This window comes from Globicephala melas, chromosome 1, assembly GCF_963455315.2.
Source record: "Globicephala melas chromosome 1, mGloMel1.2, whole genome shotgun sequence".
Classification (NCBI taxonomy): Eukaryota; Metazoa; Chordata; class Mammalia; order Artiodactyla; family Delphinidae; genus Globicephala; species Globicephala melas.
The window spans coordinates 9,486,162-9,497,905 of NC_083314.1; the positions used below are offsets into that span (position 1 = coordinate 9,486,162).

At 36.8% G+C, this 11,744-nt stretch overlaps 1 pseudogene; it reads right to left on the minus strand.

Moving 5' to 3' along the window:
- Window positions 1-10,966: 10,966 nt before the first annotated feature.
- LOC115867761 (ATP synthase subunit g, mitochondrial pseudogene) lies at window positions 10,967-11,278 on the minus strand (annotated as a pseudogene).
- Window positions 11,279-11,744: the final 466 nt, after the last annotated feature.

Here is an 11,744-nt window from a genome sequence, read left to right on the forward strand (position 1 = left end):
AAAAAAAAAAAAGTAATCAGGAAAATTCCCTGGCGGTCTAGTGGTTAGGGCATGGGTTTGATCCCTGGTCGGGGAACTAAGATCCCACATGCCGCGCAGCATGGCCAAAAAAAAAAAAATTCAGTTAAAAAAAATTATAAAAACAAATTTAAGAAAGTAAAAGTAATTAATACATTTCTAAGATTATTCGTGTTCGTAGGTTTCTCTCTAATGTGTTGCTTCCAGCTGCCTCACAGTACCCCATGGGGCACATCCACCACGTTTACACATTTATTGTCCCATCTCTGTGAAAGAGCCTTCAAAGAATATCTGTTTACATTGTCCTCTAAACTATTAATATCTTGTGAAAATTTCCCCGGATGCGTGATCAGGAGCAGATTGTGTATATTTTATTTAACTAAGTAACTGAAGACTGCTCTCCAGCATGCTCTCAGCAGTGTGCCTTTCCCCAGCAAAGACTGAGGGCTTGTCCATGCCCAGCACTTGGCATTACACAGCTTTCCAGTGGAACTAAAGTGATGAGTTATTAGTGCTTTTATGTGCATTTCTCTGGTAACTATGATTTCAAGCACCTCATCTATTTGTCAGCTTGTTTGGTTTTCTCTGCTGGAAAGGGTCTGACATGTCCTTTGTTTATTTTTGCTTCAGGATTGCAAAGGGTTTTTTTGTTGTTTTTGGTTGATTATCAAATTTATTGGTAATTTTTTGCTTCTTGGGTTATGCTTTGAAAGTATTATTTAAGAAGCTCTTTTTTTTTTCTCGGTCATAGTAATTTTCCAACATTTCTTTTGCTGAACATTTATTTGACATTGAGGTCTTTAGTCTGCCTAGATTTCCCATTTTTGTATGGTCTTAGGTAGGGATCCAGTTTTATATGCGTCCATATAGTCAGTCTATTTTCCCACACCAAACAATCCTTCCTTTTCTTGTTGATTTGTGGAGTACCCTATTGACAGGGTGTCTGTGTATATATCTGTCTGTGAGCTCTCCATATTGGTCTATTGGTCTATTTGTCTTTCTTTGCACCAATGGCTTTTGAATCAGTCAGAGCAGGCTATATTATGCTGGGGTAATAAACAACTTGAAAACATCGGTCACTTAGAACAAAAGTTTCTTACCCATGCTACAGATCCATGGCAGGTCTTCAAGGTGCTCCAATCATTAGCTTCTCAGGAATACTGGCTTTTGGAGCAGCCTGTAACTTAGGCATTGCTATTCATGAGCCAGAAGAAAAGACAGATTAGAGGTTTTTATGTTGATAATTAAATAAATGCTCCAGTCCAGAAGTGACATACCTAACTTTGGCTTGTAATTTAGCATCCAAAACAGGGGTCCAGGAAGTAACATTCAGAACTATTCAGAAATATTATATCTTGGTCATAATTTCTGAGTATCAAATTCTCTTATTTACACATTCTTAATATACATCTTCTTTATTCTCTCCCTTCCTAACAGAGGGCTACTTAGTCCAGTTTTTTAAAATTACTTATTCGTGTTACTTCATATCTCCAAATATGTCCAGATTGCTCTCCAGTTTGCCTTTCCTGACCACCTCTGTCTCCAGTTCATCACTTACGTTATTACTGATGTAATTGTTCTGAATTCAATACTGATATTTTCAATAACCAGCTCAAAGTCTATGACTTTCTCTCACTGCCATTTGGCATGGCATTCGAGGCCTTTCTTCTACTTGCTTTTTTCTTTCTTAAATTATCCTCCAGCCACACTGTAAGTTTTGTGTGTACGCAAAGCACTTTATACCTCTCTGTCTATGTTCAGTAGCTTTTTATCCTTCTGTGCCCTTCTCTCATTTGCCACCTCTTAAATTTTAGGATTCCCTTCATATTCTAATACCTCAGTCTTATTTTTATCAAAGCAATCATGGTGCCTTTTGCCCTTATTAGCTTATAGATCCACACAAGTCTAATATAAGTGTCTTGAAGAAGCATGTTACATGGGATCTGTCTTTAGATTACTCTGTCTAACATGTGCTTAGCATTCACTGATTTTTTTTGAAGTCATGAATGCATAAAAGAATAAGCAAATAAAATATACTAGTGATCATCAATTATGAATTTCTACAAGGTTCAGTTCTGGGATTTAACAAGAGTTATTTTGATTCTTGAGCACCTCTGAAATTTTAGTACATGTTGAGAGGTTTATCCACCTAGATTAGGCTGCCATGATTGATAAGTTGCCCTGACTGTGCAGAAGAAAGGCTTTAGCAAAGAGTTGCTGGAAAGGTTCTATGGCTATTACAGCAATGGTTAAGTAGAATTCCTATGTTAGGTAACAAGTATCAGCCATTCTTCCTGTACATCACTTGGAATTTGACATCTAGACAATTCAGAAATTTTACCTCTAGTATAAATGTTTAAATAAAAACAGTATGATTACATATATATGTACAAACATGCTGACATTATATATCACATGATGTAGTTAGAAAATAAACATCCCTAAGATAAGTTTCCAGTGAGTTTAGTTAGATGACCCTAAGGGCAGGTGTTCTAGCCGTGCTACAGATATTTTGCATCTAGGAAAATGCATTATAAACAAACTGTCAAATATAGCTTCTTCCAAAGGATACACAATCCCAAGGAGCCATTGATTTGCACATTGCTTAGCAACGTAATCATAACATTTCTAAAATTTAGAAACTGAGGATGCAAAAGATATAACCCTGTGGTTGGTTTCATGCCCTGTTGTGAGGTGTGGAGACATTTTTTCTGTTATATGCAATGAGCAACTTAAAAAATACAGTCCAAGTAACTTATTTTTATGTAGTTTTTCTGAGGAGCATATTTTTTAAAATAGTTTTGAGAGTTTCCTGCATTCTATATCTCTTATTAGATTTGCTATGACCCCATGGTGAGAGGAATGACTAAAATCTGGGGGGAAATAATTAGAATTTAAAGTGTCTTTGACATATTTGAGAAATGGTGAGTAGTAATGCTTTGTGTTACCTTCATTCTCCAATATATTGCTTGATCTGACTGCTAAAAACAGAATACAGAAAATTCATTTGAATTTCAGCAAGAGTAATTTGGATCAAGAATAAGAAAACTCTTTCTGGTTCAAAGAGAAGTTAGACATGAAAGTGGATTACTGATGAAAGCTGTATTTTCCTATTCACTGAAAATCATTAAATATGGACAAACCATGATTTGAACCAAAAAGTTAAGGTATAGATATTGGAGTAAAATTGATGGTCAAACTCTAAATGACTGTTTCCTCTTTTGCCTGCTTTATATATCAATATTTTCTTTTATTAACTTTAGACAAATAAATGAATGCATAGTGTATCTATATGCCATAATTATTTTAATAAAATCATAGAGTTGTTGTTTATTGTAAATTAGAAGTTTTTGGTGAAGTGGTTTAGGTGAAATTTCCAGACAACCTACATGACAGTGACAAACCAAGCAATCAGTCTTCTCTCCTGGGCATTTTAAATGTAAAGCACAGAGTTCTTTTAGGGAAAGAAGTTGACATATACACAGGCAATCAGCCGTCTCTTACTGATGACACTCTATAGTAGAGAATTTGGCCTTGTCCAAAGAGAGGTCTACACTTTGCCCTTTGGCTTCTAAGAGGTGACCTATGTCATATATGAGCCACGTGCCTTTGTTTGGGTGAGGACTGACCACATCCAGTAAACACAGAGTAGGGGCTGGCCACGCCAGAAAGACCAACACGTGATTTTGGATAGGAGCTTTGGGTCATGCAGTATCAGTGGACCCAGAGACTGAGTTCAGTTATGTGGGCAATCAGTCCATTAATCAATCATGTCTACATGATCAATCTCCAATAAAAACTCTGGATATCAAGACTCAGGTGAACATTGTTGGTTTGCAGCACTCGTGGCATATTGCCACGAGTCTGGGAGGGTAATGCTGCCTGAGGACAACAGAAGCTTCAGATTTGGAATGCTCTCAGATTCTGCACCATGCATCTCTCCCTGTGGCTGATTCCTATTTGTATCCTTTCCCTGTCATAAACCATAGTCGTGCATATAATGCCTTTGAGTGAGTTCTGTAAATCCTTCTAGTGAATTATTGAACATGAGCATGGTTTGGGGAAACCCCCAAACCTGTCAGAAATGAGAGCAGTCTTAGTACTGTGCCTTCAAACTTTGCATTTTGGCCAGCTCTGGGTAGACTTGTAAAGAATTATTTCAATCTAAATTTCAAGAAAACAGAGCTTTCTAGAGAAAGGTAGAATATAGACTTGAAGGAGAAAATAATTGCCCTTTAACCTCTTTATAATCATACAAACACAAAGGCCTAGCAGCTTCCATACAATTGTGGAATAATGTCATTTTGGTCCTTTTTCTACTTTAAGTGAAACTAAGTAACATTCCTAATCACTGCTAGTATTGTTCATTAAGTTAGGGTGCAGGGAAAAATAATATGAAAGTAAGTTGCTACAGTTTCCTCTTCTATAGGTGGTTATGAAATCAAAGTAATCCATTTACTTAGTAAATGGATTAGAACACCACCCACAAAAGTGGACTCTAATATTTTCACAATTAAAAAGGCCCATCAAACATTGTGTGTCATTTTAAATGGTAAAATGGTATACTGTACAAAGTACTAACCACTCTGCTAATTGCTCTACATAGACTATGAGTTTATCATTAAACGAACCCTGTGAGGTAGAATGCTAATTTTATTCCCCTTTAGAGGTGAGAAAATTGAGAAAAGCAAAAGTTAAGTTACTTGTTTATTGACCCAACATGCCATATTGAAAACTTATAAGCAACTAAAAACATTTTTAGATGGTGTTTGAAGGCAATAAAACATCTTTTTAAAAATTTTTATTTTACTTTTTTATTTTTTTGCGGTACGCGGGCCTCACACTGTTGTGGTCTCTCCCGTTGTGAAGCGCAGGCTCAGCGGCCATGGCTCACGGGCCCAGCCGCTCCACGGCAAGTGGGATCTTCCCGGACTGGGGCACGAACCCCTGTCCCCTGAATTGGCAGGCGGACTCTCAACCACTGTGCCACCAGGGAAGCCCTAAATTGTTATTTTATATTGGAGTATAGTTGATTAACAATGTAGTGTTATTTTCAGGTGTACAGTAAAGTGATTGAGTTATACATATACAAGTATCTATTCTTTTTCAAATTCTTTTCCCATTTAGGTTATTACAGATTATTGAGCAGAGTTCCCTGTGTTATACAGTAGGTCCTTGTTGGTTATCCATTTAAAATATACTAGTGTGTACATGTCAATCCCAAACTCCCAATCTATCCCTGCTCCCTATCCTTCCCCCCGGTAACCATAAATTCCTTCTCTAAGTCTCTGAGTCTATTTCTGTTTTGTAAATAGGATCATTTGTATCATTTTTTTTTAGATTCCACAGATAAGTGATATCACATGATATTTGTCTTTCTCTGTCTGACTTACTTCACTTAGTATGATCATCTCCATGTCCATCCATGTAGCTGCAAATGGCATTATTCATTCTTTTTAGTAGCTGAGTAATAATTCCATTGTATATATGTACCACATCTTCTTTATCCATTCATCTGTCGGTGGACATTTAGGTTGCCTCTTTAATCCTTCAAATGTAATCATACAATTAAAAATGAGCATTGGACAATTTCCTAACTAGAAATAAGAAATAAGGGGCTAGAATAAGGATATAGTTATGTCACACCAGAGTGTCTTTTTTTTTGGCCACACCACACAGCTTGCAGAATCTCAGTTCCCCTACCAGTAATCGAACCTGGGCCACAGCAGTGAAAGCCCAGAATCCTAACCACTGGGCCAACAGGAAACTCCCCACACCAGAGTGTCTTTGCCTGAAGACCAAGACTCACCAGTGAGAATCACACAGAATCAAAAAGAAAGAGAAATTAAAAATGCTCAAGAACTAACTCTTTTCTTAGTCATTTATATTTAAAAATGAATTTTTAAAATAAATTTACCTTTCAAATCTGTTTCTCCTTAAAAATGTCATTGCATATTTTATATATGTTTTAATATATTTTTATGTCTCCTTTATGTGTTCTGCGTGGAACTTTATTCCATCATTTGAAGAAACCGGAACACATGAGAAATAAAATGAATAAAAATAGTATAAAGAAAGTAATGAGGTTAACACAATAAATCATGCTTTTGAGGTCTTGTCAGATGTTGTCTATAAATGCCTCTGAGGGTGCTCCCCAAACACCATGATACAGTAAGGTTAGGACGCTACATACCAACTTCATTTGTAAACCTGACAGAGAAAATTTAAAAAGATATAACTAGAAAAAAAAAAGTCATGACTCAAAAAATGTAATAGCAGAGAGATTTTCAGAACTTAAGATAATCATGGGTATTCCACAGTACAAAGTTGTGGCAGGAAAGGGCTGCATCCCCCTCCCTTGTGTCTAAATCTTAACCTATGAATTGTTCTTAAAGTGAAGTTTGTTGGCTCTGGATCAACGTAAAGATAAAGGTCCAGCTTCTGCTACTTCTTCCTTCCTCTTCCACTGGCTTGATACAGACAAGCTTGATAATTTTGGAAGTCATGTGTTGAGACTAGCAGAACCATAAGGTAGAGGGATTCTAATACCTGAATCAACACTTGGATGAGAACTGATCAGGCTTATTTGTTTAATAATTAATGTGAACAAAAAATAAACTTTTATCGTGTTCAAACAATTATATATTATAAGGTAGGGTAAGCCTAATTAATACACCTTTTGAAGACAACATCCATCAACGTGCAGTCCATGGAACATTATTTCCATATAACATAGCATTGTTTATTCATTCATTTGATCATTCATTTACTTATTTGTTAAATTTGTATTATTAGGTGTCTCATTACTTTCCAGGGGTTTGAGGCAACAATAGAAAATTAAAAAAGTAAATATGATTATTTCAGATAGATTTAAATGTATTGAAACAGTATGTCAAGAATATATAAAGCAGTATTTTTTTTAAATTATAAATAGTATTAGGGGATACATTATAATTATTGATCTCATAAAACCTCTGTAAGAATTGTAATTAAAACTGGAGATTGAAGAAAGATACATGCACCCTTATGTTCACAGCAGCACTATTTACAGTAGCCAAAACATGGAAACAACCTAAATGTCCATCGATAGATGAATGGATAAAGAAGATATGATACATATATATAATGGAATACTACTCAGCCATAAAGAAGAATGAAATAATGCCATTTGCAGCAACATGGATGCAACTAGAGATTCTCATACTAACGGAAGTCAGAAAGAGGAACACAAATACCATATGATATCACTTATATGTGGAATCTAAAATATGACACAAATGAACCTATCTACAAAACAGAAACAGACTCACAGACATAGAAAATGGACTTGTGGTTGCCAAGGGGGAGGGAAGGACGGGGAGTTTGGGATTAGCAAATGTAAACTATTACATATAGAATGGATAAACAACAAGGTCCTACTGTATAGCACAGGGAAGTATATTCAATATCCTGTGATAAACCATAATGGAAAAGAAGATTTAAAAAAAGAATGTCTATATGTGTATAACTGAGTCACTTCGCTGTACAGCAGAGATTGGCACTACATTATAAATCAACTATACTTCAATAAAAAGTAAATAAAATTTAAAAAAACTGGAGATTGAAAAAGAGTCAGGCAAGTAGATACCTAGGCAAGAGTTCTCCAGGAAAAGGAACTAATATGTGAGGCAGCCCTATGGGAGTTACTTTAATAGCAAGGAGTTACTCAATTCTGGCTAAAATTGAAATGCAGATAAAAAAATATGATTTCAAATTTTTCATGCAGTTCATATTTTTTTCCACAAAGGAAGTTTAAAGAAGTAATATTTTTGAATAATGTTAGATAAAAAATATTTTGCTATAAAACAATCCCTTAGCTTTACTTCAATTTTATATGGTAAACATAAGTTTAAAAATTCGTAGTTTGTATAACAATTGCAAATTTAATTGAACCCATTCAAGTAATGCACATTTTCTTATATTTTTCTGTATTAATTTTGACTTTTCTGTACTTGTGTAATGTGCTTCTCTTATTTTTACATAGCTAAATTCATTCTAAAATAAGATAAAATAAAAATTTAGAGACTCAGCTTTACCTGGTGTGAAGGTTAATTTTATGTCAACTCGGCTAGGCTATGGTGCACAGTTGTTTGGTCAAACACCAGTCTAGGTGTTGCTGTGAAGACATTTGTTAAATGTGATTGACATCTAAATCATAGACTTTGAGTAAAGCAGATTACCTTCCATGAAGTGGGAGGGCTTCACACCATCTATGGAAAGCTTTAAGAGAAAAGACTGAGGTCCCCTGAAGGGGAAGGAATTCTGCCTCCATGTTGTCTTGGACTTGAGACTACAACACAGACTGCTGCAGGAATTTCCAGTCTGCTGGCCTTCCCTGTGGGTTTTGGACATGCCAGCCCCACAATCACATGAGCCAGTTTCTTAAAATTAATATTTTCTCTCCCTCTCTCTCTCTCCCCCAATATGCTATTGGTTCAGTTTCTCTGAAGAAATCCGACTACTACTAATACATTTGACTATAAAGTATCTGCCTCATCGTGAAATTTGACTTTTGTTAGATCAACCCAAGATCAAATACATCTCAGGGCAGAAAATTCTTTACTAATGCATTAAGAATTCTGAAACACAAAGCGCCAAAACAGGTTCTATGGTGGTTATAGGAATTAATGAATCATTGCATAGTAACTGTGAAAAAAAAAGATTCAAAGAATATGAGATTGAAAAGCACTGCTTAAAAAAATACACAAGCATCTATTTAATGCCTTCTAGTCTAGCAAATATTTATAAGGATGATTTACTCTTTCAAATGAAGAGTTTCTACATATTGCAATTATAATATTAAGATTATTATTTTAAAGTTTATTTTTATTTCTATACATATTTTTCCCATTAAATAACCCACTAGATTGTGTTATGAATCCTGAGAACAAAAGATATGTCAAGGATTTATCACATAAACCTGAGAACTTTGCACTTATTTTTTTCACAGCTACTCAGAATGATCATCTGTGGGTTGAAGCTGCTGCATATATGAAATGAATGAATGCTCTTTGAGGAATGCAAAGCAGAATTCTTTGTTCTAGTGGTGTAGGAATTGTGCTGACAGTGAAATATTTATAAGGTAATTTTAAGTTAGATGTACTTGATAAATGCTTTGTGATGATAAAATTCACTTGATTATAAAGAAATATTTTTATTGAAACATAGTTCTTTTACAATGTTGTATTAATTACTGCTGTCCAGCAAAATGATCCAGTTATACACACACACATATATATATATTTTATATATTTTTTATATTGTTTTCCATTATGGTTTATCATAGGATATTGAATATAGTTCTCTGTGCTATACAGTAGGACTTTGTTGTTTATCCATTCTACATATAAAAGTTTACATCTGCTAAGCCCAACTTCCCACTCCATCCCTCTTCCAACCCCGTCCCCCTTGGCAACCACCAGTCTGTTCTCTGTGGCTGTGATTCTGTTTCTGTTTCATAGATAGGTTCATTTGTGTCATATTTTAGATTCCACATATAAGTGATATCATATGGTATTTGTCTTTCTCTTCCTGACTTATTTCACTGACTATTATAATCTCTAGTTGCATAAAGAAATATTTTAGACTTTGAAAAAGATGATAGCATGTTGAAGAGACATCATAAGTTCTCTAACAGCTGATGAGTTAGATGGGCCTCTGTGAGGCTCCTGGGCTCATGGGTGTGTTCCAAGAGTGAGCTTCCTGAGAAAGTAAGGTGAAAGTACTGCTCAGACAAATGTATGGACACCAAGACGGGGAAAGAGGAGGTAGGATGAATTGGGAGATTGTGATTTACATATATACACTACTATGTATAAAATAGATAACTAGTGAGAACCTACTGTATAGCGCAGGGAACTCTACTCAGTGCTCTGTGGTAACCTAGATGGGAAGGAAATCCAGAAAAGAGGGGATATATATATATGTATGGCTGATTCACTTTGCTGTACAGCAGAAACTAGTATAAATTGTAAAGCAACTATATTCCAATTAAAAAAAAAAAAGAAAGTACCTCTCAGTACGATGATCTGCCTCTGAAATAATATAGCACCATCACCCCCACACTCTATTGCTTGAAGTTGTCTCAGGTGTCTTCCCAGATTCAAGACATGAGGGTGAAGAATAAATCCCAGTACTTGATGTGAGGCATGTCTGAATCAAGAGTCACCTTGTGAGATCATGTAGAATGGGAGTGATCATTGTGGTCATCTTTAGAAAATATAATCTGTTGCAGGGATATAGTAGAGACATTAAAACTTCCATAGTTGTGGGAAGAATTCAGATAGTGAAGTTCTGAACATGAGAACTAGATGATCAGAGTTGCCATGGACTTAGTCAATCTGAGAAGCCCAGTGTTGGTGTTGCCGATCTGGGACAGTCTACGGGAAGCTATGGTGACTGCTGTTACACTACCCGGCATTTAGTGATGGGGCCGTGCTGCTCTTATTCTGCAGGGCTGGCAGTCCACAGCCAGCACTGTATACAGAGCAGAGGGAGAGAGGACCAGCTGGGACGTGGGGAGCAGCCCTGCGGCTGTTTGTCATGTCGTGTCATGAATCTAACCATGATAACCTTCAAGCAGTCATGGCATCTGCCTTCCTTCCATCTCTAAAATATTGTACCATTTACTTTTGTAAGTTATGAGAAATATAGTTCCCTCTTAACAAATTTGCCACTATGCAAAGCACCCCACTGAACCTAATGTGATCCGCTGAGAAGAAGGTAACATAGGTGGAGTGTGCACATTTCAACAGGCCCCTGAACAAACTTTCTTCTCAAGCTGCTCTAGTTGAGCACAGTTTTGTTTTTTTTTTTTTTTTGATTTTGACGCATTGTCTTATTTTATTCAAATAGCAGTCTGCTCACACATGGTCCAAGAACACCCAAATAACAAAGCAAAGATTGGTCTTCAAACATTGTAGCCAATGATGCCACGCTTGTCTATGATCTCGCCAACATAAAACCACATCCACACCTCAGTGGCCACCAAACCATTCAGTAAAGCTTCCTTAACTGTAAGCTGTTTGAAGCTACCAGTTTGAGCACTATTGATAATTTTTTTCAAGATCTGAATAGCTGTAGGGATCTCAGCAGGGGTTGGAGGAACCAGCTCAACCTTGGCATAGTGCCAAAATGTGGCCAATCGAGGCTTTGAGTGAGTCACAGCAGCGCTGACCAGCGCCGGGGCCTTCTCCGCGAGATTACGGGCAAACTGGGCCATGGTTCTAGGACGGGAAGCCCGTCGCGCCGACTGGCCGGCTGAATGACACCTCTCCTTTCTTACTGTTGATAGATATGCCCACAAGCAATTTTGCAATATTTTTAAAAAATAATCTAAGAGACTTCCCTGGTGGCGCAGTGGTTAAGAATCCGCCTGCCAATGCAGGGGACACGGGTTCGAACCCTGGTTGGGGAAGATCCCACATGCCCCGGAGCAACTAAGCCCATGCACCAAAACTACTGAGCCCACGTGCCACAACTATGGAAGCCCACGCACCTAGAGCCTGTGCTCCGCAGCAAGAGAAGCCACCTCAATGAGTAGCCCATGCACCTCAATGAAGAGTAGCCCCAGCTTGCCCCAGTCGAGTAGCCCCAACTAGAGAAAGCCCGCATGCAGCAATGAAGACCCAACAGAGCCAAAAATAAATAAATAAAAAAAATAATAATCTCTGAGTTTAACCTTGGAA